Raw genomic sequence first — 27,268 nt, forward strand, 5'->3', positions numbered from 1 at the left:
ACACATAGCAGGGGCCTTAAACACACAAGCGGACTGGCTCAGCAGGGCCACAATAGATCAGGCAGAGTGGCACCTACACCTGTCTGTCTTCCAGGAAGCAGTGTGGAGGTTTGGGCAACCGGTGATCGATCTATTTGCCTCTCCTCTCAATGCCCAATTGCCCCGGTATATTTCAAGGTACCCGACTCAGGGGGCGGAAGCCATCAATGCCCTGCGTTGTCAGTGCCTCCCGGACTTCTATATGCTCCACTCCTGGTAATACCCAGGTTGATCCAGAAGTTATTGGAGGGACGAGCGGAATTGATATTGGTCGCCCCTTACGGGTCCAGGCGAACATGGTTCGCAGACTTACAGGACCTTTCAAGAGAACAACCTTAGAAAATTCCACCATCGAAGGTTTTCCTCTCCCAAGGGCTGATACTTCACCCGAACCCACAATGGCTCAGTCTAGCCGTATGGAGGTTGAGTGGAGCCATTTAAGGGCCCAAGATATTTCAGAGGATGCTATTGCCATCATTCAAGCATCCAGACAGTCCTCAACAAATCGTATATACGAGGCCACGTGATCCGCCTTCTGTCGCTGGTGCCAGGGGTCTAAGATCGACCCAACTGCCCCACCAATAGGACAATTATTGGACTTTTTACAGGAAGGGTTGACCAAGGGCCTATCTCCAAATACTTTATGCAGACAGGTGGCAGCTTTATCCTCGGTGATAGCCTGGGGTGACCTCCAGTCCATAGCACACCATCCACATGTCCGCAGCTTTCTTAAGGGTGCTGCAAACTTACAACCTTCTGTAATTCACCGCTATCCCACCTGGGACCTCAACAAGGTGTTAACCGCACTTACAACTGGCCCATTCGAGCCTTTAAGAACCACTAGTCTTAAATTCCTGACATATAAGGTGGCCTTCCTAATTGCAATCACATCAGCAAGGAGGATTTCCGAATTGGCGGCATTGTCAATGAGAAAGGACCTGTGCGTGTTTCATGCGGACAGAGTGATTCTACGATTGGATCCATCGTTCACTCCTAAAATAAATTCAGCCTTCCACAGAGCGCAGGAGTTGGTGCTTCCAAATTTTTGTCTGAAACCATCTCATAGACTGGAGCATCAATGGCATCGACTTGATGTTCGAAGGGCCTTAAGCATCTATCTAGACCGCACAGTGGCATTTCGAAAATCTGAGGCTCTATTCCTATCCTTCAACCCATCCACTTTAGGGCAAAAGGTGTTGACGACCATCGGTAGATGGTTGAGAGCCACCATAGCTAAAAGTTATGAATGCCAGTCCATCTCAGTTCCTAAGGGCATTACAGCCCACTCAACAAGGAGTGCGGCAACATCAGCAGCATGGGCCACACAGGCTTCCATAGACGAAATTTGCAGAGTGGCAACTTGGGCTTCACCATCTCCCATTGTCAGAAATTATAAAATTGATGTCTATGCCTCAGCAGATGCTTCATTTGGCAGAAGAGTCCTGCAGAGGGTCCACAGAGTTTAGGAGTGGATTTCGATCCAGACGGAGTCCCTCCCTAAGGACAGGCCAAGCTTTGGTATGTCCCATTTCTGGATGCTCTGAACAGTTCATGGGAGAAAGTGTGTTGGTACTTACCTGATACGCCCGTTCTCTGTGAGCTGTGAAGAGCATCCAACCCCACCCATTTCTTTCTGTCTGGTGGGGTTCCGTTCCAGTCAGGGATGTAGATTATGTGATGAGTCCCGGACTTTGGCACTCAGTCTTTGCAAAACTGGGGGACGCTGAGGAGGTGTCCTGTGGAGGAAGAGGAGCGTTCTGGAGTTTTAAGCCCAGCCTTTCCAGAAGAGACTGAAGCACCTCCCACTTCTGGATGCTCTTCACAGCTCACAGAGAACGGGAGTATCAGGTAAGTACCAACGCCCTTTTTAAAACATGAAAAAAATAGGATTTTTAAATTTTTTAAAATCAAATTTATTTTAATTAGATTATTTAAAGATAGTTTTCTATTTAACAATTTAGTTTATTCAGCAACGGAGCTTAGTTAGTAGTATGAGGCTGTATATTCTGCAATATTGAGACTTGTTGGTGAGTCAACAGCAGGTCAGAGGAGGAGCTGCTGCAGGACAGAGATGATAGTTGCTCTTAAGAAATTATGATTTAAATCAAGTTAACTTAAATCAAGGCTTTTTACTAGTGATTTAAATCATGATTTAAATGGACTTGATATAAATCAAATCCACCCTATTTGTTGAACATCTGTAAACTGAAATGAGACTGGAAAGGTCTCCAAGGCCTTCAATACATTTTCAAATTCATAAAGATGTATATAAATTTTAAAAAATAATAACATTTATTTTAACAGCAATAAATAGGATTGCTTTTCAAACCAACCTTAGACTCTTGCTTGATGTTAGCAAAGTGCGAAACTGGGGGAAACAATGCACTTTTATAACAAATAAGCAGGATCAGGAATTCAAAGGTTAGAATTTTCAAACTGGGCAAATAAATTAAATTCTATCTGAATTAAGCATTTTTATGACCAGTATTTAACCCATTTTCATTGGAACGGAGATGGATAATTCAATTTAAAAAACCTCCTTAGAAGCTTCCTGCATTGCTATAAACACATAGTACACGCATGCATGTGTTGTTAAAAGTTAAAAGATTGGCCTTTTTTTTCTTATTGGATAATGAATGCCAAGCCACTCATTTAGCAGTTATGAGACTTCTAGCTTTGCATATGTATTACTATCTGGTTACAAGCAGAGTTTTATTAAATGAAACTACTAAACCATGACAATTGCCCTCTCTCCAATGGTAATCTTTTAAAGGGAACTATTCTTCATTGCCCAGAGCTGTAATGCAGATGGTGGAATATGTGAACACATATTGTTCAAGAGATTGAATAGCTTGACTGTCTGATACATTTTAATCAATTCCAGATTTTTTTCCATGACATCATTGCTATAACATACTTTCCTAGCAAGTATGAACAGCTGTTGTGTACTTGTTAGATGTTTTATGTTACAGAATGTGGCAGCTTTTCTGACAGTGAGATAATAGAAGCCTAGCTTTTAACTAGGCAAAATGATGAGTCAGAATATTTTGAATAGGTTCTGCAATTTTTAAAAAGGATATTATTATAAGGAGTATCTGTTAAATGCATTACAGGTTACTAAATTGCAGGTTCAGCTGACATATTAAAATTTATTCTGTATGAGTCTCTCAACTGTTTTTGAAATTAAATGCAACTTGGAAGATTTTATATATAGTACAACAAGTGGTATTGTATCAGAGATGTTCCAAAACCTTTTATCTAATTTAAGTTGTGTGTTTTGTTTACACTTTTGTGTAATGGTCATCAAATCCAACATGATGACTACAGGAATGTTACATTCTTCCTAGGACTAAGACATTGACTGGCCAAAGATCACCCAACTGATTTTCAGGACAAGAATTTATGGCCTCTTACTTTCTAATCCAGTGCATTTAACTTTACATCAATTGGCTCTGTTTTAAAACTCTATAATTCTTATATTGAATGGCATTCATCTGAAATGGTATAGGGGTTGGATTTGATGACTGCCAGCTCTGTTATTCTATTATTCTTTTACATTTCTATCTCCTAAAAATAGGTTTGAGATTTGACTATCAGTGACTTTCTATGTCTTAATGTTCATTCCCTACATAATTACATGTGTATAAAGCAGAACCTCCAAACTTGGCAACTTTAAGACTTATGGACTTCAAGTCCCAGAATTTTCTAGCCAGTGTAGCTGGAATCCACAAGTCTTAAAGTTGCCAAGTTTGGGAACCTCTGGTGTAAAGAATACTGGGAATCTTCATTTATGTCTCTATATCTATAATGCCATGGCAAGTTGCAATAGGTCACAACAGCAAAGTCCATGTTTCTACAGCTTTTGCATTGGTAAATCCAGTGTTTTTCTGAAACCTTTTCCTGGAATAGGAAGACAAGTATTAAAAAATCCTTTATACTATTATAATTTTTAAGATCATATTTTCCTTTGTGGCTCTCTTACTTTCATATTTCAGAACAGCTACCTTAACCTCTTTAACTACTTGGTTAATCCTAGTAAAGTCATGGCCATTGCCCTGCTCCTTTATGCGATATATCCCTTACCAGATTAAGAAAACACATAGAATGATGGCAGATAACATATGCTAAATGTCAATAATCACTGGCATCATCAGATATGTGTGATTGAAACTCAAAAATTGAGGATTTAAATCCAAGACTGATTTTGGAGAAGCCTACAAGAGATATTATTGGGTAGAAACAAAAATAGTGCATTGATATTAGTCTTCTGGGTTTTTTTAAAACATCTTCCATATGTTTGTAATTCATAATGCAATGAGTGTAAAAATGGCTGTGAATTAGTTTAATTTTATTGTGAACTATACCATATAAATTCATAAATGGAAAAGTTATTAACTTTGAGTATACTGTGACTCAACAATCTGCTATGCCATGGTACCTATTTAATAGCTATCAGCTTTTGTTTTAACCAAACTTTATTGTTTTAACAGAAATGCAGTCTTTTGGGTTTAGTCTGTATAATAAATAATTATAGAAAGATGATTTCTAGTACAGTTTTTTGTTTATGAGACATTACCACAGAAGTTTAAGGGCCAATGCAACTGCTCATTAAAAAAAAGGTGGAAGATAGAAATATTCCTTCTAAAGACTACATTTAAATAATGTAGTTTTTCCCTCCAGATGCTACTTTTGCCGTCCCTTTTCAGGGATTTTCAGCGTATATTTTTATTCATAAAGATAACTTGTAGTTTTTATTTACTGATTAATTTGTGAAAAAAATAACATTTATATAACATTACTGCAGGCAAATTTTCTCCAAGCAAAGAATTCAACATTTCAACACATGATCCTGAGAGATTGTTCATTTATTAATATATGTTAGGATGCAGGTAATCAACCCATTTTGGGTTTGAACATATCAATACTATCCATTGTTGCAATCATGAATTGTTATGATTTGTTTTGTGCTCTTATTTTAGCTAATAAAAAAAGCTTACAGGGAAAAATAAATTCTTAAAGCGCATCAATTTATTTCACAAGAAGCCCATAAAAATTATTGATGTCTTTTAGAAGTTGTTGTTCTGTGGTTGACTTTTATTGATTAGGATTTTGTTGCACTGAAGAAAAAGTTGGGATACAAACTTACGAGTAAATTTTCAGTGGCTTGTTTTCCTGCATTTACTTTTCAGAAATAAGTATTGAGCATTTTAATGTGTATACCATGAGTGAGGACTCATTATGCAAACTACCATATTTCTGCCCCACAAAAGACCTAACTGGAAAATAAGCCCTAGCACGATTTTTTTAAGTCCCAGTTAAGATTGTCAGCCAGATGGCACATTTAGTATGTCTGTTGCAACACACGACAGACGTATTGAATTATAAAATAAGGCATCACCTGAAAATAAGCTTTTATTAATTTGGTCCCTTTGTCAAAGAATACAATAAGATTAGTCTGGCATGATCTGTTTTTGACAAACCCATGCTGGCTTTTGGTTATTACTTTGTTTGCTTCTAGCTGATTCCTTATCTTTTCCAGAATCTTCTCTGGTATTGAGGTCAGGTTGATAGGCATGTAGTTTCCTGGATCTATTTTTTCTCCTTTTTTTGAAGATGAGAACTATACAAGTAGTTTCCACTCCTCTGGCAGTTCCCTGGTGCTCCAGGATCTTTGAAAGATATAGTTCAATGGTTCGGAGATCATGTCTGGCAGTTTCTTCAGAACCTTGTGGTGTAGTCCATCAGGTCCTGGTGATTTAAACTTGTCTAGGATGCACAGGTGCTAACTTAAGCCATTTTCTTCCCTATTTTAACTTGTGTTTCTAATCTGTTTTTTGTGGTGCTGTTTTTGATAGGCTGGACTATTTCTTCCCTTTGTGTGAAGATAGATGCAAAAAACAAACTAAATAGTTCTGCTTTCTCTCTGTTGCTTGTCACCTCCTTGCTACTTTCACCAAATACTTTGAATTTACAATTGTACAACATAAATGAATTCTCCTGTCAAACTGAATTTATATGATCCCACCACCAAACTAAATTACAATGCCTCTGAGTTTGTTTTATGATGATTGCATTACTTGGAACCTGACATCTCCATTCCCTTATTATGCCTGAAAGGCTGATATTGCAGCATTGGAAAGATAAATATATGGCCCATTTCACTAAATGGAGTTTGGACCTGATTGCATTTGCCACCTATGAATGTATTGTTTATAGTAGGGAGTTCCCAACCCCTGGGCCGTGACCCAGTGCTGGGCCGCAGCCCGCTTGAAGCTGGGCTACAGAAGTGATGGGTGAGCCCGTGTGATAGTGCATTTGTGAAAGTGGCGCACAAGAAACCATCTGGTCTCCTCCCGCCACATCCGCTGGTTCACCAAGCTGAAAAAGTTGCAGACCACTGGTCTATAGACATAGATTTTATATAGATCAAGGATTTAAATCTTAAGGTTGTTTTTCTCCTGCTCTCCTTGAGTCAGTGAATTATTGATACTTCTTTTACTTTATGAAACTTTATTCACTCTTACGTTTCTGCTTGAGGTGAGTTGCCATGGTTCCCACTTCAGCTGTTACAAATACCTTTCTGTCCTTGTAAAACATCCTTGTCGTCCACCATCCCCATACAACAGTTTATACATTGCTTTTTGTTCTTTTGTTCTCAACGGTCTCTTTTAGAGGAGTTGCTGCCATTCAGCTACAACATCTTCCAGTTTTGCCCCTTCTTTTCAAACCAGAGTATTCTTGTTTCGCAATTCAGTTTTCTTGAATTAACTCTAAATGAGTAGACCACTTAACATGCTGCTTTTGTAATGACTCACTTTGCTATTCAATCAACATTGATTCAGCATCCATTCACTCCAAAGCAGAATCACTCTCCCTTTTCATTCTACTACATGCAACTATTTCCTCTCGTGTACACAATGCTCACTTCCACATTATAATGTGTGCAATTGACTGTTCTTACACAATGCCATTTTCGGTTTTTGAACAGCTATCACATAATAAATACTTCCAGCAGTCACAATTGGTAAAATTTGTTTAGCTAGTTCTTCATTTTTAGCAACATTCTTCCCATATACAGGTAGCCTTTGACATACGACCACAACTGAGCCCAAAATTTTGGTTGCTAGATGAGACAGTTGTTAAGGGAGTTTTGCCCCATTTACAACCTATCTTATCACAGTTAGTAAGTGAATCACTGCAGTGGTTAAGTTAATAAGATAGTTGTTAATGAATCTGGCATCCTCATTTGCTTGACCTGGAACAGGAACTGGAACAGGAACAGAAATGGAACAGGAACAAGAGCCTTGGTGGTGCAGTGGTTAGAGTGCAGTACTGCAGGCTATGTCTGCTGACTGCCGCCTGCCTGCAATTTGGCAGATCGAATCCTACCAGGCTCAAGGTTGACTCAGCCTTCTGTCCTTCTGAGGTAGGTAAAATGAGGACCCAGATTGTTGGGGGGCAATAGGTTGACTCTGTAAAACTGCTTAGAGAGGGTTATAAGCACTATAAAGTGGTATATATGTGTAAGTGCTATTGCTATTTTCATTATTTCACAGATAAAACTTCAGAATCTTTTTTGGTCTAGTGGCCAATAGGGATCCATGTCTTGCACTAGATTTCGTATAATCTGTGAGAAGTTAATTTTCTGGGTTACTAGAACTTGTTGCTATTGAGAACTGTGAAGAGAAGTTGTTTTCCATGCATTTTTTTGGTGGGGGTGGGGTGGGGAGTAAAACTATCGTAGTTCCTTTTCAGTTCATGTAAGCTTTTGAGTTCTCTGTTGGTGAAGTATCTAAAGAATAGAGAGGAAGGAAAGATGGAATTTTATATATACCTTTAGCCATGTTGACAGTGGCATTATACATCCATTCGATTTTATGAGCCTAATTAATAATATATATGTGAAGTTGGGAAGAGAAGGAGAATAGCTAGTTTCCTCCACCTCCTCTGCTTTCTTGGTTTCCCCCTCTCCCCTGTTCCCCCACAGAGTTTCCTTTCTTCAGAGGAGTCTCATAATTAGTCTTGTGTGCCTGATCTGAGTCTTCATGAAAAGGCCTATAGCCTCTGTCAAACTGGCAGCGAAGTGGTATTTTCCAGCCTGGCGGAAAGTGGCAGGTAGGGAAGCTAATTCATGCCTTTGTCTGAACATCCGAGAGACTTGGCTATCGAGTCGTTCCGAGGTATACAATAACCCAGACCAGTCTCATGTGCAAATGAAGGAATGAGTGAGAGCCTGGAAATAATCTTTATAGACCTATGTAGCAATTTTGAAAAAGAGGAGAGACACCTATATATGAAGAAATGGAATCAACAGCAACAATGGGCTTAATTTTAACTTGGATTTGGATCAGGGCTTTATACTTCATCTGTTTATTGTGCTTAAACCTATGTTTTTTTCCTCAGGTTCAAAGGGCTTCTTGTGGTTAAGAAGAAAGGTCTTCCAGCAACACAGTGAATACTGACTAAAGGAAAGACTGTGAAGGTATGTAACCACTTTTTATTCTGTTGTTTGTTTTCACTTCTTCATCTGTAATGAGGACTGATTACCTGCCACTGTTTGAATCAGCAAAGCTGCCTCTGTAGGTTTGTGGTGTACTGCCATTCATGGGATTACTGTATGAAAACTCTGTTGGTTGAAAACTGTTTTCTTAATGTCTACAGTTTTATAGCTTCTACTTTCAAGAACCAGCTGTCATTCTTTTGCATATGTACTGGGTGTATCTGGATGGAATAGAACAGATGTGTCAAACTCGGTTTCATTGAGGGCCGCATCAGGTTCTGTTGATCTCTGGGGGAGTGGCTAAGGTTGGCATGGCCAGCTCGACATTACTCATTGAGGCTCCATTTTTGGCTGTGATGGCCTCCTGAAGCCCTCTGCTAGTGAAAATGGAGCTGGGGGAGGGGCAGAGGGCTGCGGGAAGCTGTGGGGCCAAAAATGGAGCCAACATGGCCCCTGAGCTCCATTTTTCCTGGCAGAGAGCTGCATCGTGATTGAAAACACGTGATCCTCCCTAGCTCTATTTTTGCTGGCAGAGGTACCATGGGCCAGTCCTTCACTGTTTCCGGGGTGATCCTTTGGGCGAGGTCTTTTGCGGGCCTTGAGTTTAACACCCCTGGAATGGGACAACTCACCACGGTCAACCCACCACAACCAATTCATTGTGGCCAAATCATTGCGGCCAACTTGCTGCGGTACAACTTGCCATGACACAACACACTGTGAGACAATTCAACAATTTAAATTATTAAAATAATTAGGAAATTATTTAAATGTTTGTCATTCACATTTAATTTTGTTGCCACTTTTGCATCCTTTCTTAATGATTCTGTTCCACCATTTCTTTGACATTAGTGTAACTCTTGTCCTGAGGGGAGTTGTGCTGTGGCGAGTTACCATGGTGAGTTGACCCATCACTATATCAGTATCTGTGCTGGTAACCAAACCTTTTTTAAAATATTAGGGTTTTTGTTTTTATTTTAAATCAGATGTTATGTAGCTACGGATAATGTTCAAAATGGCACTATTTTATTTCCTCTCAAGATGTATTCTTTCCATCTAAATTTCAGTGAACTTGACAGGCCCTCAAAAAAAAATCTTCAAAAGAGTGAAGTATTATATCATTCCCTTGCATGTATTTTTATTTTGCGTGACTCAACCACTTGCCAGTGTGGTTCATAATTGATTAAGATTAAATTGAATTTAAACAAATGTGTATGCATCACTTGGATTATTTCTGGGTCTGGTGTTGTCAATAATGCTAATATAAATTGACCCTAAATGATGGGAAGAATAGTCCAGTTATAGTAATTTTGTAAGAAGAAAAGAATCTGACTTCATTTTACAGTAAGGAATATACTTTCTGTAGGAAGGCTTATATCAAAAGATTAGGCTAAAAAAAAATTCATGTGTACATTTCACAGTGGGAGAAAAGCCACTTAAAATCTCTTCATTGTGTGAATGTTTTAGACTACATGTTTGAATAGCCTGTTATTGTGAATTATTATTAGTTATAGGTAGCCCTCGAGTTAAGCACAATTGAGCCCAAAATTTCAGTTAAGTGAAATATTGGTTAAGTGAGTTTGTTCTGTTTTGCGAACTTTCTTGCCAAGTTGTTAAGTGAATCACTGAAGTTGATAAGTTAGTAACAGAGTTGTGAAGTGAGTCTGGCTTTCTCATTGACTTTGCTTTTCAGAAGGTCATAAAAAGTGATCACATGAATCTGCTACACAGCGACAGTCATAAACATGAATCAGTTGCCAAATGTCTGAATTTTGATCACATGACTATGGGGATGTTGCAAAGGTCATAACTGTGAAAAATGGTCATAAGTCACATTTTTCAGTGCCATTGATCGGTCACTAAACAAACTGTTGTAAATCAAGGACTACCTGTATATTGTATTTTTGTTATTAAGTGGCGGATTTTTTTTTCCCTTTTGTCTCAGATGTTAAATAAATTGGCTGATTTTGTTTACATGTGTGTCCTAAAGCTGAGCTACATAAAGCAGCTATATGAAGCTAATGATCTTATTACAATCCGCAGGCATCATATGATTTTTGTTTCCACGTGAAAAGTTTAGCAGGGGTGTCAACCTGGATCAGCACTGTAGTTCTCCTCCATGGGCCAGCATGGGGAAGTGGAGAGGGAACGGACCCCTCCTGTAGCACCTTGCCGGCCAAAATGGGGCATGGGGAGGCCACGTGCCCCCCTCCTGCACCCTGTTTTTGGCCTGAACGGCCTCCTGCAACACTTTGCTGGCCAAAATGGGATGTAAGGCCCCCTGTGCACAGCTTCCCGCACTCTGTTTTGGATGGCAAACTGCTGCAGGATGCCGTCCAGGCCAAAAACGGGTCATGGAGGGTGCACACACAGCCTCTGCATGCCTCATTTTTGCTAGCAGAGGCACCGTGGCCCGGTCCTTTGCTATTTCCAAGCCAGCCCCGCAGGCCAGATGTAAGCCCCTGTGGACTGGATCCAGCCCGAGGGGCTTCAGTTTGACATCCCTGTTGTATAGTCTAGGAGCTGGGGGATTAGTTCTTTAAATTTCATGTATGCCCTTAACTCAGGATTGGATAGAATGCAGTTGCAGTTAAATCCTATAAGTGTCCCAAACCAATTTGGAGCTACAACTCCTCTCAAGCTGCTTGACACAAATGTTCATTGAACTTAAATCCTTGACATTACACAAAATTTCTCTAGTGGATTCTAATGCTAACAAATTCATTTCAAGAGAATTTCTTCTTTAGTACCTTTAGTGCAGTATTTTTTAATAATGCCGATGCTATTCTTGCTTCCAACTTGAGCGCATATTGATTTTCAATCTGAGGAATAAATCGCAGTGTTCCTCCCATTTTTCCAGCCGCTATTGTTTTCTATAAATTGAAGACTCTTACACAAGGTAAAATGAAGAACACAACCTGCCCCCAAGCACGTAGTATTAAACAAGAAGGGTTTAACACCATTGATAGCTATGATACAGCATCTTAAAATGTAACGAGTGACAGTTTTTCAATCAGCAGGATTGTAGCTTTCTGTAATCATACTTTCTACAGGATACAAATTTTAACTGCAATTAAAGGAAGTTTTAAAACCTGTTTGTATTCCAGATCTTTTCTTGTCAAGGTGTCACCCAACTGTCTGGGTCAGTCATTCAACCACCTTGCACCACATCGGCAGAGATGGTAGGGATGATTTGAATCAGTTGGTCCTGCCCATGTTCACCTGCCTGCCTTCTTCCTTTTAAAGACTTGAGTCCCACCAAGCCACACTTACAGAGCAGGTAGGGAAAATTTTTGATTTTCACCCTGGGTCTGGGTGAGTTTGAATCAGTCAGTGTGTATTTCTCAGACTGCAGGAAGAAGTCAGTAGCAAACCACTTCTGAAAATGTTGCGAAGAAAACTGTACAGAGTTCTCCAGGTAGTTGTCAGGAGTCAAGAATCAGTAGATCCACCCCCAAAATCTTCAGGCCAAACACACATTCATCTTTCTCCTAATTAATTGGACTGGTTTTCTCTTTGTGTGGACCCATTGGAACTATGTAAACGTTGGGATAATTCTTGATGGAACAGATTTAAAAATAGATGAATTTTATCCAAGACCTGTCAGGAATGCATAGTCCTGGGGGTTTGTTAGGAATGTAAGTCACCTAACATTTGGGTTGGAAATATATAAACCAGGATAGACATTTTAATACTGTCTCTTTAAGGGAATGCTAAAATTGTAATTGGGTGTGGTTCCTCAAATGGCCATAAGATGGAGCTAGAAACCTGGGTTGTTCTGTTCTGTTGTTGCTGAGAGAGTTGCTGTTCATGCATTTCCCTATTGACTGTTGCTGATCATCATTATTCTTGATTTGATGTAAGACCTTTACTGAACTGTTTTTGATACTGGACTTTGTTATTTGGATTATCCCTGGACTGAAAACTGACTGCTTTAACTGTGAATGACTTGGACTGCTTGTTGGACTTTGCTTAACCGTTTACTGGAAGTAAAAACCTACATTTTACTATACACTCTATCTGTATGCTGGTTGTGTGTTATTCCTCACCACTCTCACTACGTCTCCCTGTGTGCGCTCATTTTCCTAATGGGGAATTACCTCAACAGGATTAAAAAAGAATGACTTCACCATTCACTTATTACAAAGAGACTGTTTTATCACCTCTGCATGGTTAAATCAGTGCATGTATTAGTTGAATCTTTAGTTGGGCTCACACATAGCAATAGCCATTTACGGTGTTTTTTGGGAGAGTGTCTTCCCAATAGTTGTCAGATCCAACTGAATTAAAATAGTGAAAGAATCAAATCTAACTTTCCTGCTTTGAGATATATATATATATATATATATATATATATATATATATATATATATATATATATATATATATATATATATATATATATATTTAAAATCCAAATATGCACTAGCAACTGACAAGTGTTTGGGGATCTCATTTAAAAATATTTAAGCTTATTTATTTATTTAAATTAAATTAAATATATAAAAATATATATTTAAAAATGAAAAAAAAGTGTAGAAGTGAAACCTTTAATTTGAGGTTTCATTTTGAAGTATTTCCAAACTTCTATTTTATGAAAATGGCAAAAATGTATATGAGAAAGTAGGAGGAATTATTCTGTTCATGAGGCATCCCAACTCATACCAAAATCAGGATGATAAAAAATGATGCTGCGAATATCCTTTTGAGACAGTCACTTTGATTTGTGAAGATAAGTTGTCCCTTGAGAATAACCATTTCATTTAGCAGAGATCTACTTATGTTTCTGTATCCTTTGTGGCCCAGATCAAGTTACCATAAACCCTTATGTTTAAAAACTTCTTCCCTGCCCTGAAGGTCAGCATATCCTTTACTTAGTGCCAAAGCATTGAAGCAGGGCCTGCTTTTGTTGAGGACTGAAATATATCAGTGAGTGGTGGTTATTTATTACATATCTCCCTGCTTCCAGAAGTGTAAAGTATAAAGTATGACTTTTAATTAACAAGCCCATTGTCCCTGTGCCTTGACGTGGAAAATTACATATCAGTTTCTGTACTGGTTAGCTGATGATGCTATCATTCCCAATGACAATGTATAATCACTTTCTTCATTTTCCATCATCTGTTTTTGGGCGTTTCCCATACATTGTTAATTAGCAAACTGTAACAAATGACCAAAGATAATTTTATGCAAGAAGTGACCAAAGTCTATCACATGCTGTTGGGCTGCAATCAATTACCAGCCCATTGATGTTTGCTAATCTTTTGAAATGCGATTTCCATGTTTATATTCTGCTAGTAAATCGAGTTTGGCAAGTCAAATATGTTGGCAAAGTCAAATAAGTTGGAGAAGCAAAGCGACCTGAATTCTGTTGGAAGCTTTTGAAGGCTGCTTCACTTTGTAATGAGATTCATTATAATGGAAAAAAAAATCTGGCTAATTATTAATAGGGAGCCTTTGAGGAATTGTGGTTTATAAACTCTTTTTTGGTGCCAACTAAAGAAATATGGTAGCTGCTAATATTTAGCTACTAAATCCCTAAGACAGGAGGGGAAAAGGAAGAAAAATGGAACTACAAGCATGTAGAGAATTGAAATAAGGTATTTAGGTGGAGTTGGTGTCATTCTTTCTTAAGTTTGTGTTTTACAGAGAAATAACATTCATGAACGCTACAGCAAGATTCATATGAGAAAATTAACCAAGCATACCAAAAATCTACGGAGGTGCTATCTAGAGTTATTGGTTGTACATTAGATGACAGCAAATCTACTGCCTTTCAGATGAGCTAATACTCATATACATTTTTGAGGGATGAGGGCACTTTCCCTCATGGACCTTGGCAGCTATATGGACAAATCTTGGCAATTATTTGGGAAGTGGTTTATCTTTGCTTTCTTCCTAGGCTAAGAGAAAGTGGCTGGCACAAAATTATTGAATTTGTTTCCATCGCTAAGACAGGACTAGACTCCCAATCACCCTATTTTTATTACAGCACCTTTAACCATTAAGCTAAACTGGCTGATCTTTAAAAAAAAAAATTCTAAGAAATACAGTCCAAACACATCAGAAAGTTTCCAGGGGTAGATTAGGTAGAATTCATCAGAAGGAAGATTGGAGAATCTTTAATAATACGTGGGAATAACCTTGGAAGCTGCTTACTTCCAAGAGATAGGGAGATAGATAGTCCACAGGTAGATAATGGGATGGGCAAGAGGCTTAGAAAATATCTCCCTAATTTCTTAGGGTGAAAAGGAAACTGGAAATTGGAATGTCAGACTTGCAAGAATCTGTTAATATGGCCTTAACGGTAAAGTAGAATTAACTTATCTGATGGTGTTTCTTGTCTGATCCACCTAATCAGGCTGACAATCTTTCTAGTAGGCAGTCAGTGAGTCTTAAGGACTCACTGCTTCAAGAACAATAATAGTAAAGCGCTCTTTTTATAACCCTGTAATCCATTAATTTTGAGTCATAAATTTCAAAGTCATTATTTTTGAAACAGAACCAAGTTCAGATAATCTTCTTTAATAAAATTTTACACAATTTCACTAAGAAAGTGATGTCTACTGTCTACTTATAGTTAAACAAGGATATATAAGTTGTATCATGCCTACCCACCCTGATCATAGTTTGGGAGAAAAAGGAATGCTATATATTTTTGGCATATTCTCTCTTTTGTCTAATTTAGCCTGCTTGCCAGTTTCTTTTAAGTTGGTACTAACAGTGATTCACAAGGCCAAGTCTGATCCAAGTGCTAATAACTCAGATGCTTTATATCTTGGTCCTATGAACTTTGATAGTGACCTCAAATAACTAATGAGCCTCGGTGGCTCCGTGATTAGAGTGCAGTACTGCAGGCTATTCCTGCTGACTGCAATTTGGCAGTTCAAATCCCACCAGGCTCAAGGTTGACTCATCCTTCCATCCTTCCGAGGTGGGTAAAATGGGGACCCAGATTATTGGGGGCAATAGGCTGACTCTGTAAACTGCTTAGAGAGGGCTGTAAAGCGATATATAAGTCTAAGTGCTTTTGCTATTTATGGGCTTTAATTTTTTTTATTCTTTACTTTAAGCATCAATTTGCAAGTCTGCCTTGCAAGGTGCTGTAATTTTAAAGAATAAGTTTTGGGCATCCTCTAAATATGTTGTATTACATCTCTGAGAAGTATATATTATGCTTTCTGAGAATTGTGAGTTAATCACAATTACAAAGACATCACATAGGTCAGTGTTTCTCAACTTTGGGAACTTTAATGTATGTGGACTTCAGCTCACCGAATTCCCCAGCCAGCCATGATTCACTGGGGAATTCTGGGAGTTGAAGTCAGCATGCCTTAAAATTTTCAAGGTTGAGAAACACTGATATAGGTTTGTGGTTGAAAGCAAAATTTAAGACCGAATCAGTGATTTTGAATTTGTGCTATATTTGAGTTTCTTTTTTCAACCATGCAGACCCACCCACATTATGTTTAAGCAGCCTATTTGTGACCTTAAATAAATTGTAAATACACCACCTTGTGGCTGGAATTAGATAAGTAAAATAATTAAGTAAAGATACAGATTTGATCATAGAATCCTTTTTCCTGCAGTTTTGGTTTTTTTATTCTATATATGTAACATTCTATTGTACTTAGAGGTTTGAAATGAATATTGCATATATTTGAATATTGTATATATTAGAGGGGGTGACAAGCGTTAGTGTGTTTCAAATAACATTATTCTAGTTCTTAAGGAATATAATCAATTTATACCAATTATTTTAAGACGGTGAGATTTTGCTTTTTTTTACTCCTATTTTATGTTTATTTTTCTGAATTGTGATGTCCACAAGCTTATGAGAAATTAAGATGTTTACCATTGCAGAAATAAGCATCTGAGTTAATATGATTTAAACATCTCCAATAGTAAATTACAGTTAAACCTTTGTGTGCTGGTGATTTAGGGTTGGGTGTTCATCCCAATGTCTTCCACAAATTAAATTAATGATACATTTAGATATTTTGTTGCTATGCCTTGGAAATAATGGTGTTTCTGGATTTTACATTTCTAAAATGAGATGATGCCAGTACAGTGACAGTATTCTTTATCTCATTTTTTGTGTCTTTATAAAAAAAAATAATCAAAGGTGACTGTTTTCCTTCAAGTAAATGTTAATGGCTAATTTATTTTTCATTTAGTGCTATAGGAAACAAGCCCCGTTTTATCCATTGTCCAGGTTCTCTTCGCTTTTAAAATTAACTAGACATTATGTGACTCACTGGGTCATTCTTTCCATAAATGTTAACTTTTCATCCTCAGAAGAGTCCCAGGGAAGCCTCTACCTCAGGGGTGTCAAACTCAAGGCTCTTGGGGTGCTTAGATCTGGCCCGCAGAGCTGCTCTGGAAACAGCAAAGGACCGGTGCACGGTGCCTCTGCCAGAGAAGATGCCCCCCCAAGCTCCGTTTTCGCTGGGAGAGGGGTTAGCAAAGCAAACTAAAGACAAAACAAAAGAAGAAATGTTTCCCCTTTTGTATTTGAGCATGCAAGAAAGGAGAAAGAAAAAGAGAAAGAGGAAAGGCAAAGAAAAAGAAGGAAAGATGGAATGAGAGCAAAGAAGGAAAAATAAGGAAAGAGGGGAAGGAAGAAGAAAGAATAAGGGGAGGAAAAAGAAAAGGAAGGAAGGAGGGAGATAACGAGAGGGAGGGAGGTCCTGCCTTAGTACTTGGCCATCACAGGTGTCCCAACATGAGCGATGATGAGCTGGCCATGCCTACCCCGGCCCCTGATGTCAAACACAACCCTGATGTGGCCCTCAATGAAATCGAATTTGACACCCCTACTCTACCTTCTCCTCCTTGCCTGACCTATGGAACTAAAGGAGTGGTAGATCATGAGGAAAACTGCACCCCTGATCCCTATCCTGGTATGTCACCAAGGGAGGAAGAGAGCTCACCTGTTACTGGTGTTCCCAGCCAACCCTACTTGTCCAGTAGCATCTCAGTCACTGCCTCATTCTTCCCTCATTAACCACTGTCATTAACAGATTAAAAATTTCATCTTTAGATACAATGCAGACAATGTCCACTCACCCAGTTAGGTGCAGGGACCAGAAGAAGATGGCAAAGAGGGCAAAGATTCCATCTTCCCTTGCGTTACACATCTTGTGGTTTTTGGAGAAGTGTAGTCAGAAGGCATGGTGATGCTGAAGCAACCCCAGTAGTCCCAAATTTCATTGCCATGGCATTCTCTATCTCAACGTTATTTCATTTGAATTACCTTGGTTTAATCACTGTTACCCTATAGCTGGCAATTCACCCAATGGATGGTTACTAACAAATAGATATGACAAGTTTTAGTAGTATACAGATGTAATTCAGATTGTGTGTTCCAGAAAATCAGATCACATTAGGATTCAGTTATTGATGTCATGTACAGTATACTCAAGTCCATAAGAAACATTAACTCTGTTCATGGATGTTTGCTAAGGTCTTTTTTTTTTTTTTTGATAGAGGTAGCACTAAGTTCTTTTTCATTATGGGTAATATTGAGTTCTTTTCTACCTTCCTGAATAAAGCTATTAAACCACTCTCCATATAAATATAGTGCTTTTAGTTTTCAGGGATATATTGTCTATGCCAACAAATCTCAATATACATTTCAAAATGTTCTAAAATTCCATGCCACTTACAAACGATGATCATGTAACCACACACAGTTGTAAATACACTAGGTCAGGAAAGGCTTGAATTCCAGTTGGAACTGGAACTTAGATACCTTGAACTTTCAAAAGTACAGGATATATTTATTCTACTTGTCTGCCAGTGGCTATTTATGCTGGAAGTGCAGTACAGTATTCTTGTTTTAAAATCAAGACTGTCATAAATCAGAGTTAATAAATGAACCTAATACTTACAGACTAAATCAGTCCCTTGGTAGTTCACATACTTAGTAATATGCTGTTCAGAAGGATGATAAAATGACACCACAATTTTTGACTCCCCCGCCACTGTTTTCTTTGTTACTGTAGAAACCAACAAAGGTTGCAAGGCATCTGATTGGGTAGGTGGTCCAAGTGGACATTTTTTATCATCTTACATTCATTGGTTTTATTGATGGTTGTAACAGTAAAATAGTGCAGACAAGCAGTGCAGTTGTATGACAAACATAGTTTTATAACACCATTTCAAAAGTTTTGTTATTGGTTTTAGTAACAGATAACATTTTCTGAAAATATCTTTTGTCCCATAATTGTTTTCAGTTTTTTCAATACACACACACACACACACACACACACACACACACACACACAAACATTTTAAACTCTTCTGTGTGGGCTCTTTTTTGTTTAGCTTGTGAGAGTTGTATAATCACATTGCTGGAAGATTTGAGTACAATGGGAAGTGAGCGTCGAGTGATTGAATTTCAAATGCAAAGTATCAACACTAGTGCCCAACTGCTGGGCCAGATGAAACACCTGGAAGTCCGTAGCAAGAAATTGGAGGTAACTCAAACTGGCTTTCCATGGGATTGAATACATTTTCCTGAGGCTCGAGTACACTTTTGAAATATGCTTTAGAAGCAGTTCAGTAAGAGAAATGTCATATTAAGTGTTTTTATGGGACTGGAATATGGTTCTGAATTTTGATGAAACCCATTACATTACTCTTTCTTATGCCACTTCAAAAGAAAGACCCTAGTAGCCAACTCAGATTAGACTGTTGGAATGTATTATTCATGGATCTGTCTTAGAAGCCTTCTTTAAAATTGAACTCAGCCCAATTCCTGCACAACTTCTGCTGACTTCATGGACTTGTATTCTTGGCAGCATTTAGCAGTATTGCCTTCTTCTGGTTAGTCAAAAGCATAGTGCTAAAATTTTGATTGAAATGGAAATAAACGAACTTTTAGCCTTGGGATTTGATAACTAGAACTGTTTATGCCTATAGAAGTACTGCGTGGTATATTTTACTCTAGTTCAAAGAAGTGGACCTTTTATGAACATGAAAACATTCATTACTTTACATGTTTCTTTTTGACTTCTAGGTCAGGGGTGTCAAACTCAATTTCATTGAGGGCTACATCAGGGCTGTAGTTGACTTCGGTGGGGGGGGCAGTCGGGCATGGCAACTGGTTGTGTGTGGCCAGTGGGGTGTGTGTGTGGTCAGCTTGATGCCACTCCCCAAACTGCTGGCATGTTTCCTATTTGCACTGGGTAGACTGGGCCAAAGCCATGCTGGGCTAATGCTTCCTCTTTGCATTGGGTAGATCAGGCCGAAGTGACACAGTTGGCTCCCTTACAGGTTCTGACCCATGGGCCTTGTGTTTGACATCCTTGTCCTAGGGGAATTCCTTTAGAAGAATCCCAGTGAGACAAATGGAATTATGCTATTGATTTTTTGGCTTAAAGTTTAGGGCTTCATCTACCCCAATTATTATAATTCAGGGGTGTAGTGACAGGCATTTTGGTTAATAGTAATTTTATAAAATGGTACGTGTAAAATACATAAATGCTGGTTCTATTCAGTTCCGTGGACTGAAAAACAGTGTTGATAAGTGCTGGGAACCTAGTTTTGCTGCTTTACAATAGAGCATTATAGATAAAAAATAAAATTAGATTCCAAGATTTTGCTTCACCGTACAAGAGATTAATACGGAAGCCTGTAAATAAGATACATTATCATATTGATAGGGAACATTTTTCATGTCTTAGATGCTGGCAGTCAAAAAACTGTCCCAACTTGCCACTGGATGAATTGAATATGCAATTTATGCAAAATGTAGAATTGAAGATTCAGCTTTTTTGGAATGAAATAGAATGAGGATGAAGGTTTGTTCTCTGAGCTTCATAAACAGAAAAACACTGACAGTGACATCCCCCAAACTCCACTGAAGATGTTACCTTGCCTAATAACAAACGTTTGGAAACCCAACCCAACCCTCTCTCGCTCGGAGAACGAACTTTCGCTCTCATTCTACACTTGAGCTACAAATATTCACCACTATTGCATGAAAAAGAATGTGTGTGTGTGTGTGTGTGTGTGTGTGTGTGTGTGTGTGAGAGAGAGAGAGAGAGAGAGAGAGAGAGAGAGAGAGAGATATTAGTTAAAATAATATAATTATATAATGCCAAGATTTCTGTAATTTGTTTTACCAGTTCATATGGCAATACTCAGATTTAAGTTTACATGAACTGAGCATATAACAAAGCTATAATTGAGCTCATTTGGGCCTCATGGGTTACTATTACAGAAATAAATATTGATTTTACTGCAAGAAAAACACTTTTTTTTTTTTTTAAGAAAAGTAGAACCTGGTGGGGGACACTGCTTTTTTCTTCAGTTTTTTGTCCAGAATCACTAAATCATTCAACCTCTCAATACTTTGAAGATATTCAGTTGGGCTAATTTTGACTACTCTTGAACAGATGAACTATCCGTCTGAAAAGCTTGGAATCTGTTTTTAATACATTCATTCGATCAATTTTATAATACTACTGGAAAAGAGACATAACTATACAGTTGTAAAGATGTGCTTCTTCAAAACACCAATAATACTATTTATTTTCTGTTAAATATAATATTTCAGACTCCCAACCCCCATTTCAAACATTTTATCTATAAAAGAACATGGATCAAATTATTACTGCTTATAGAAAGCAGTTTGCAGTGTTGGTTCTTCTATTGTGGGTTTAAAAAAAAAATCTACCAAACTTGACTCGAGTTGTTTCTGTGAAAACTGAGAGTACTTTATTATGATTCGTTTATAATATAACTCATATAAATAAATATACAGCTCATTTTGTAAGGCCTTTTATCTTGTAAAAAAATGTGTGTAAGAAAAACAAATGTTACTGTTAATGTATAGGTTGTCCTTGACTTACAGCCACACTTGAGGCCAACATTTCTGTTGTTAAGTGAGTTGTGTGTCATTTTAAGACCTTTCTCGCCACAGTTGTTAAGCTAATAACTGCAGTTGTTAAGTTAGTAACACAATTGTTAAGTGAATCTGAATTCCCCATTGACATTGCTTGCCAGAAGGTCACAAAAGACCCCAGACACTGCAACAGTCATAAATACATGCCAGATGCCAAGCGTCTGAATTTTGTTCACATTATCATGGGGATGCTGCAGTAATCATAAGTGTGAAGAACAGTCCTATATCAATTTTTTTTAGTAATTTTGAATAGTCACTAAATGAATGGTTGTTAGTTAAGGACTACCTTTAGAGGGAAAACTCCCAAATTTGTATCATAGATGAAACTGAGTGGATGGTAATGGGAACCAGTTTAACTTGGTACTTACTTGAATTGAACAATATCGCTGCATTATTATTGTTGTTGTTATCTATTCACTATAATTTAAAATCACGGATGACGTTTTTTTAGCTAGCATTGGCCTTCAAATGTGTCAAGTTCTTCCCAAGAATCTAGGAAACTGTCATAATGTTTATGTGCAGTATATGCATAAATGGCATAGTATATATGCAGATGTAACAAGTATGGACTTTGGCAATTGACTGATGACAATTTTGTCAATATGCAGATTTTCTAAGCATTGCTCAAAGAGTTTTTGGAATGGTCCTCAGTTTGCTGTTAACTACTGCTATAGTCACGGCTGGTTTATGCCATAATCTTTCAATTTCGAATTTTAAAATCTTAATACTTTATGTTTTCTCCAATCCTATTCTATTATACCCTGATATTGTTAAATCTGTTATTCACATTTTCTTCTTTTCAACCACAGTTAAATCTTGTTATTAGTTGAGACGTTATCAGTTTGTATTCAGAAATCCCACAGTATTTTAACCTTACTATGGTTCATTAGCCACACAGTTAGACTAGATTTGGCATTATTATCCACCTAATCTCATTATTATTAATAAGAGGATATCCTTAATCCATCTAAATGAACACTATTTGCTCTGATAGTTCTTCCAAGGGTCAGTTTTATTTCTGTTTCAATCCATATATTGCAGTACAAGTCACCACAATTAAACTAAGGGTCTAAATTTTTAGCTGTATTCTACTATACCTATGATACTTCGATCTTGTGCAACATAAATGATGTAGACCAAGGGCCACCAACCTTTCAGACTTCAGGGACCCCTAAATTCATAATTTTAAATCCTGCGGGCCACTAATATGAATTTTTTAAAAAGATAAATAGTATTTAGTGCAATGTAAAAAATGCAAATAAAGTTTGTGTGGACCACCAAAATTTTCTCATGGACCATTGATTGGGACCATCTAGACAGACATCAGTAGCATTCAAAGGACAATATAGTTTGGGTAGGGCTGAAAGAGAAGAAACAAAGAGAAGATTTGTAGTGTGAGAATATTTTGTTTTATCTTTTGTTGTCACTGGATGTCAGCAACAGTAGATAGACTAGAGCAGATAATCAACTCCACAGGAAGATAATAATAAGAAAATCATGCCAGTCTGACTGTGCTATAGCCACTCCCCAGTCTTATATTCCAGTGAATCAGGAATAGGCCTGAGTCACTTCTGAATTATAATGTTAATCTTTTTATTGTTCAGAAATAATGGGAATATTGGCTCGATGCAAACATGTTAGGTTATCAGTGAACAGTTCTTTAACTGATATTTTGTAAAATGAATCACCTTTGGGGCAGCTGTTATTATCTTTTCAGGAGAAAAAGGCAAACCATTAACTCTGTACTTAACTAGGGAAATATAAGCAAGACTTGGCTTTCTTTAACATCTGTTGCATGACCTCCAGGAAATGATGAGGTGAGTTTGAAGCTTGGCTAGAAGATTGTTCAAATCATGCTAATAATTATCTTCGAAAGAAGTTTTGTGTTTCATGGCTGCATCAGCAAATATGCGCTTTACAATAAAGCAGCCTGTAGGAATTTGAGAACATGTTTCATCCAGAGGTTAACCGTTATTTAAGCCTCATGACTGTTACACCATATTGACTAATGAAGTATCTTTCTTGCATGGGAGAAAATGTGAGAAGACTTCTTTATATGGGTGGTTGCAACCTGATTGCTGTGTACACAATGGGCTCCTAAAATCTTATAGGAAAATATTATATATTTATATAATGTAATATAATATTATATATATATAATATAATATATGTACATGTAGGCTTGTGTCTTCAGCTTTGTGCTTCTCGGAGTAATGTGAGCTTGCAGCTGCTTGGCAGCCAAACCCCCAACCAATGAGAACACAGCCAAGCCCACACCCAATCAAGTCACACCCCCACTAGCAGTTAAAAGGAAGAAGCAGCTGCAAGCTCACATTACTCCAAGAAGCACAAAGCCGAAGACACAAGCCTGAAGATGATGAATGAGACTTCATCAAAATGTCGCCTAGATACTTCCAATTTTACGCGGGAGAAAACCCGAATAACCAAAGATCCACATGCAAATACCCACAAAAACGTCAGAAAACAAACACACACACACACACACACACACATATGTTTTCTTAAGTTTTCGCGGGTACTTAAGCTGAATACCACACATACACACACACACACACACACACACACACACATATGTGTGTGTGTGTGTGGTATTCAGCTTTGTTTGGGTGAGTAGGACCTCGTTGAAACGTCGCCAAGATACTCTCAATCTTACATGAGATAAGACCCGAACATGCCAAAAACTGCATACCTGTACCTGTGAAAATCTATGAAAACACACACACACATACACACACACACACATATACATAGAAAACAAATGTGTGTGTGTGTGTCTGTGTGTGTGTGTGTGTGTGTGTGTGTGTAATCAATCAGGTTAATACATGTGTATAGTTTTCTTCTTAACAAAACTCTGGATATAGCTATAGGACATTAGATATCATACACTATCTCAATAGTGGCTAACCCTTTTGGGCTCCCATGCTGAAAATTGTGCATGCACTCGCACGCTCATCTGCCAGAACCCAGAAGGCAATGCATGTGCCCCCCACGCCCCCTGTGTATGCGTGTGGGACCCCCGCATGTGCCACATATCTCTGCACATGCAAGCATGATCCTCCTGTGCACACCATGCATCTGCATGCGCACATGTCCCCCATGCCCCCGCGAATGCGCACCATACCCAACAATCAGCTGTTGGGCGGGCCGCACATGCACATGTGCAGTAGGGCTCTTCTGGGCAACCTCTCGTGTGCCGGCAAAAGTGGTTCTGCATGCTATTGCTGGCACACATGCCATAGGTTTGCCATCATGGCACTATCTGATCAACTCACCAAATTCCAGTTTGTTTAATAATTTTCTTATACTTTTCTTTTTCATTTCTTCATTAGCTGTGATTCACCTCTTACAATGACTCTTTGAGGCTTTAGTTGTCATGATTTTTAAATGAGAGACTTACCCTAATCAGTTCCTAAGTTCTAGAACAGAGGTTGACAGTGTTTTTGTCTGTAAAGCCCGGGAGCTGTTACGTGATGGATTATGAGAAAATTTATAGTAGCAAATGAGCAAATCATGGGCAAATTTATAGTAGAAAATTGGACTCAGCAAGTGAAGACCCCTGCTCATTTAAATGTCTTGCTGGGCAACAACAGTGTTGGACTCAATTGTGGTCAAATCTTGAGGATTACCTGTACTGCCCAGAATTTCATTATTGCATTTGGGGTGTATGTGTGTATATGTGTATATACATAAATATTCTAAATAAATAGTACAGTAAAGCTTAGGCATTCAGAAAGTTGGTTTATTTGAAAATATCACCTAAAATAGATTTAAAACTAGCACATAATTGAAATACATATTTTTTTGAAAATTATATAAATATAAATAAAACATCTTTTTTTGAAAACAGCATGGTCCCAGGTTACCACTTCTTCATACAGACACAAACTCAATTTCATGCTCATTTTTGTGTTCTATTCCATATCTTATTCCTGTTTTACATTTTGTACATAGTTTTTCCCCTCTTTTAATTTTCTCAACTTTATTTTGATTATCTCATCTCAATTCATTATATTATACTTTTGTCTGTCCTGTTTCAATTTCATATTATCTTTTCTCATTAAACAAATTTTCCCCTGTAGTTACTAATTGGAGTATGACACCTTTATACCTTTTAATTTTATCCATTCAACTCTTATTTAAGCTTCAATGTATACCTTTAAGATTATAACATTTAATATAATACATAACTTCCAATAGAATTCTGCTTGGTACATTCTTAAAATACACACTATATTCTTAAAAAAGGATATATATATATATATATATATATATATATATATATATATATATATATATATATATATATATATATATATATCACTCATTCCATTCCAGTTCAATTCTATCATTAATATTCATTAAAACCTTAACATCATTAATAATAGTTAAAATGTTCCGATCCTAATTTAATTCTCTCATTCATTTTTTTTCATTTATTTATTAACAAACATTCCACTAGATTACGATAAATATTTTATCCATCATTTTAATCATATTTTCTAAAATTATTTCTATTTGTAATATAACAATACTATCTTATGTACCTTTGCAGAATCCCTTTTACAATTAAGTTTTCACCCATTGGCTCTAAACAGGTTTATACTTTCAATTCTTATACCTTTTCTCTGTTTCTCTATATCTTGTTTCTGTTCTTTATAACTTCTTTTCCTTTCCTTCCTCCCCCTCTTCTTCTCCCTTCCCTTTTTACCTTCTTGTCTCTCTACTTCAAATTCTTTCTTCTGTAATTCCCTCTTCTGTTGCTTTCTAATATTATACTTATTTTTCAAACTATTCTTCTTCTTTTTGGTTGTTTTTTCAAATCTTAAACTTTTCATTCTCTTTCCCCCCCTTTCCTTCCCCCCTCCACATAAAATTACTTGATCATTAAAGATGGCTTCTTCTTTGTCCCAATCTTCTTGTTTTGCAAGAGTTTCTTGTTGTTTCTCATAGTTCCAGATCTCCATTTTTAAGAGTTGAAATACGAGCCAAAAGAACCTGTCCCTTCTTGTGCATCTTCTTTGTACTTTTTAAGTTCCATTTCTTCTAAAAGTGGTGCCATTTTAAACACTTTTAAACAACCACCCAATTGATTTTAGTCATTTAAATGCAATAACCAAAAATCCAAAGATCACCAAGTAATCCAAGTAATCCAAAGAATGTTTCTTCTTGCTTTTTTTTTCCACTTTCTCTTCCTGGGGTTCTATTATTTTGTTGCCAGGTTTCAGTTCAAATGTATCTTTTAGGAATCTTGTTGAGATTTCATTGTAAATTCCTTTTAATTCTAGGCAGTCTCCTCCATTTTTCCAGATCCTGCCCTTTTATTCTTTTTCTCTCCTTTCCTGCTTTTAAAAGCTTTTAAGTATCCAGAAATCTTTATTATCCCTTTGACATTTTATTTTCAGCTTAAATGCCTATTGATGTCAAAGTGGATTTTTTTTTCAATTTCTTGCTTACGTCTCTTAGCTGTCAGTTAAGGAAAGAAAGAAAAAAAAACCCCAAGTCCTTTCCCCTCCCTCTCTCTTTCGCTGCTTCAAAATCTTCTTTGGGAACAATGTTATTTTTTTATATTTTAAATTCCAGGGTACCTTATGGTGTTGCTTTTGCAATTTAACCCAGTCAACCAAAACTTTCTCTTCTTATCTTCCTCCTGCACATTCTTTTTCGGTCGAGTTCTTCTTTGAGGTGGCCATTTCTGACCACCACTGCAACCGCCTTCGGGAAAGGGAGTAATGGCCAGCTGAGGAGGAGAGATGCAGCTCTCCTCAACCTTGCTGGCAATCTCCCCCCTCTTCACC

The 27,268-nt window shown here is 37.5% G+C and overlaps 1 protein-coding gene across 5 annotated transcripts in view; it reads left to right on the top strand.

Moving 5' to 3' along the window:
* BMPR1B (bone morphogenetic protein receptor type 1B) overlaps positions 1 to 27,268 on the top strand; it is a 215,419-nt gene that overhangs the window by 86,418 nt on the left and 101,733 nt on the right. For 4 of the 5 annotated variants that reach the window (XM_087935918.1, XM_087935917.1, XM_087935916.1 and 1 more), the window contains one exon: positions 8,443 to 8,521. The gene's annotated coding sequence lies outside the window, so the exon portion shown is untranslated. Of the gene's footprint in view, positions 1 to 8,442; positions 8,522 to 11,646; positions 11,820 to 27,268 lie in introns of those variants that run through there. The other variant, XM_026698306.2, reaches the window with a different exon arrangement.

The sequence above is a fragment of the Pseudonaja textilis genome, chromosome 6 (genome assembly GCF_049901715.1).
Source record: "Pseudonaja textilis isolate UNSWEBS1 chromosome 6, rPseTex1.2, whole genome shotgun sequence".
In the NCBI taxonomy this organism is placed as follows: domain Eukaryota; kingdom Metazoa; phylum Chordata; class Lepidosauria; order Squamata; family Elapidae; genus Pseudonaja; species Pseudonaja textilis.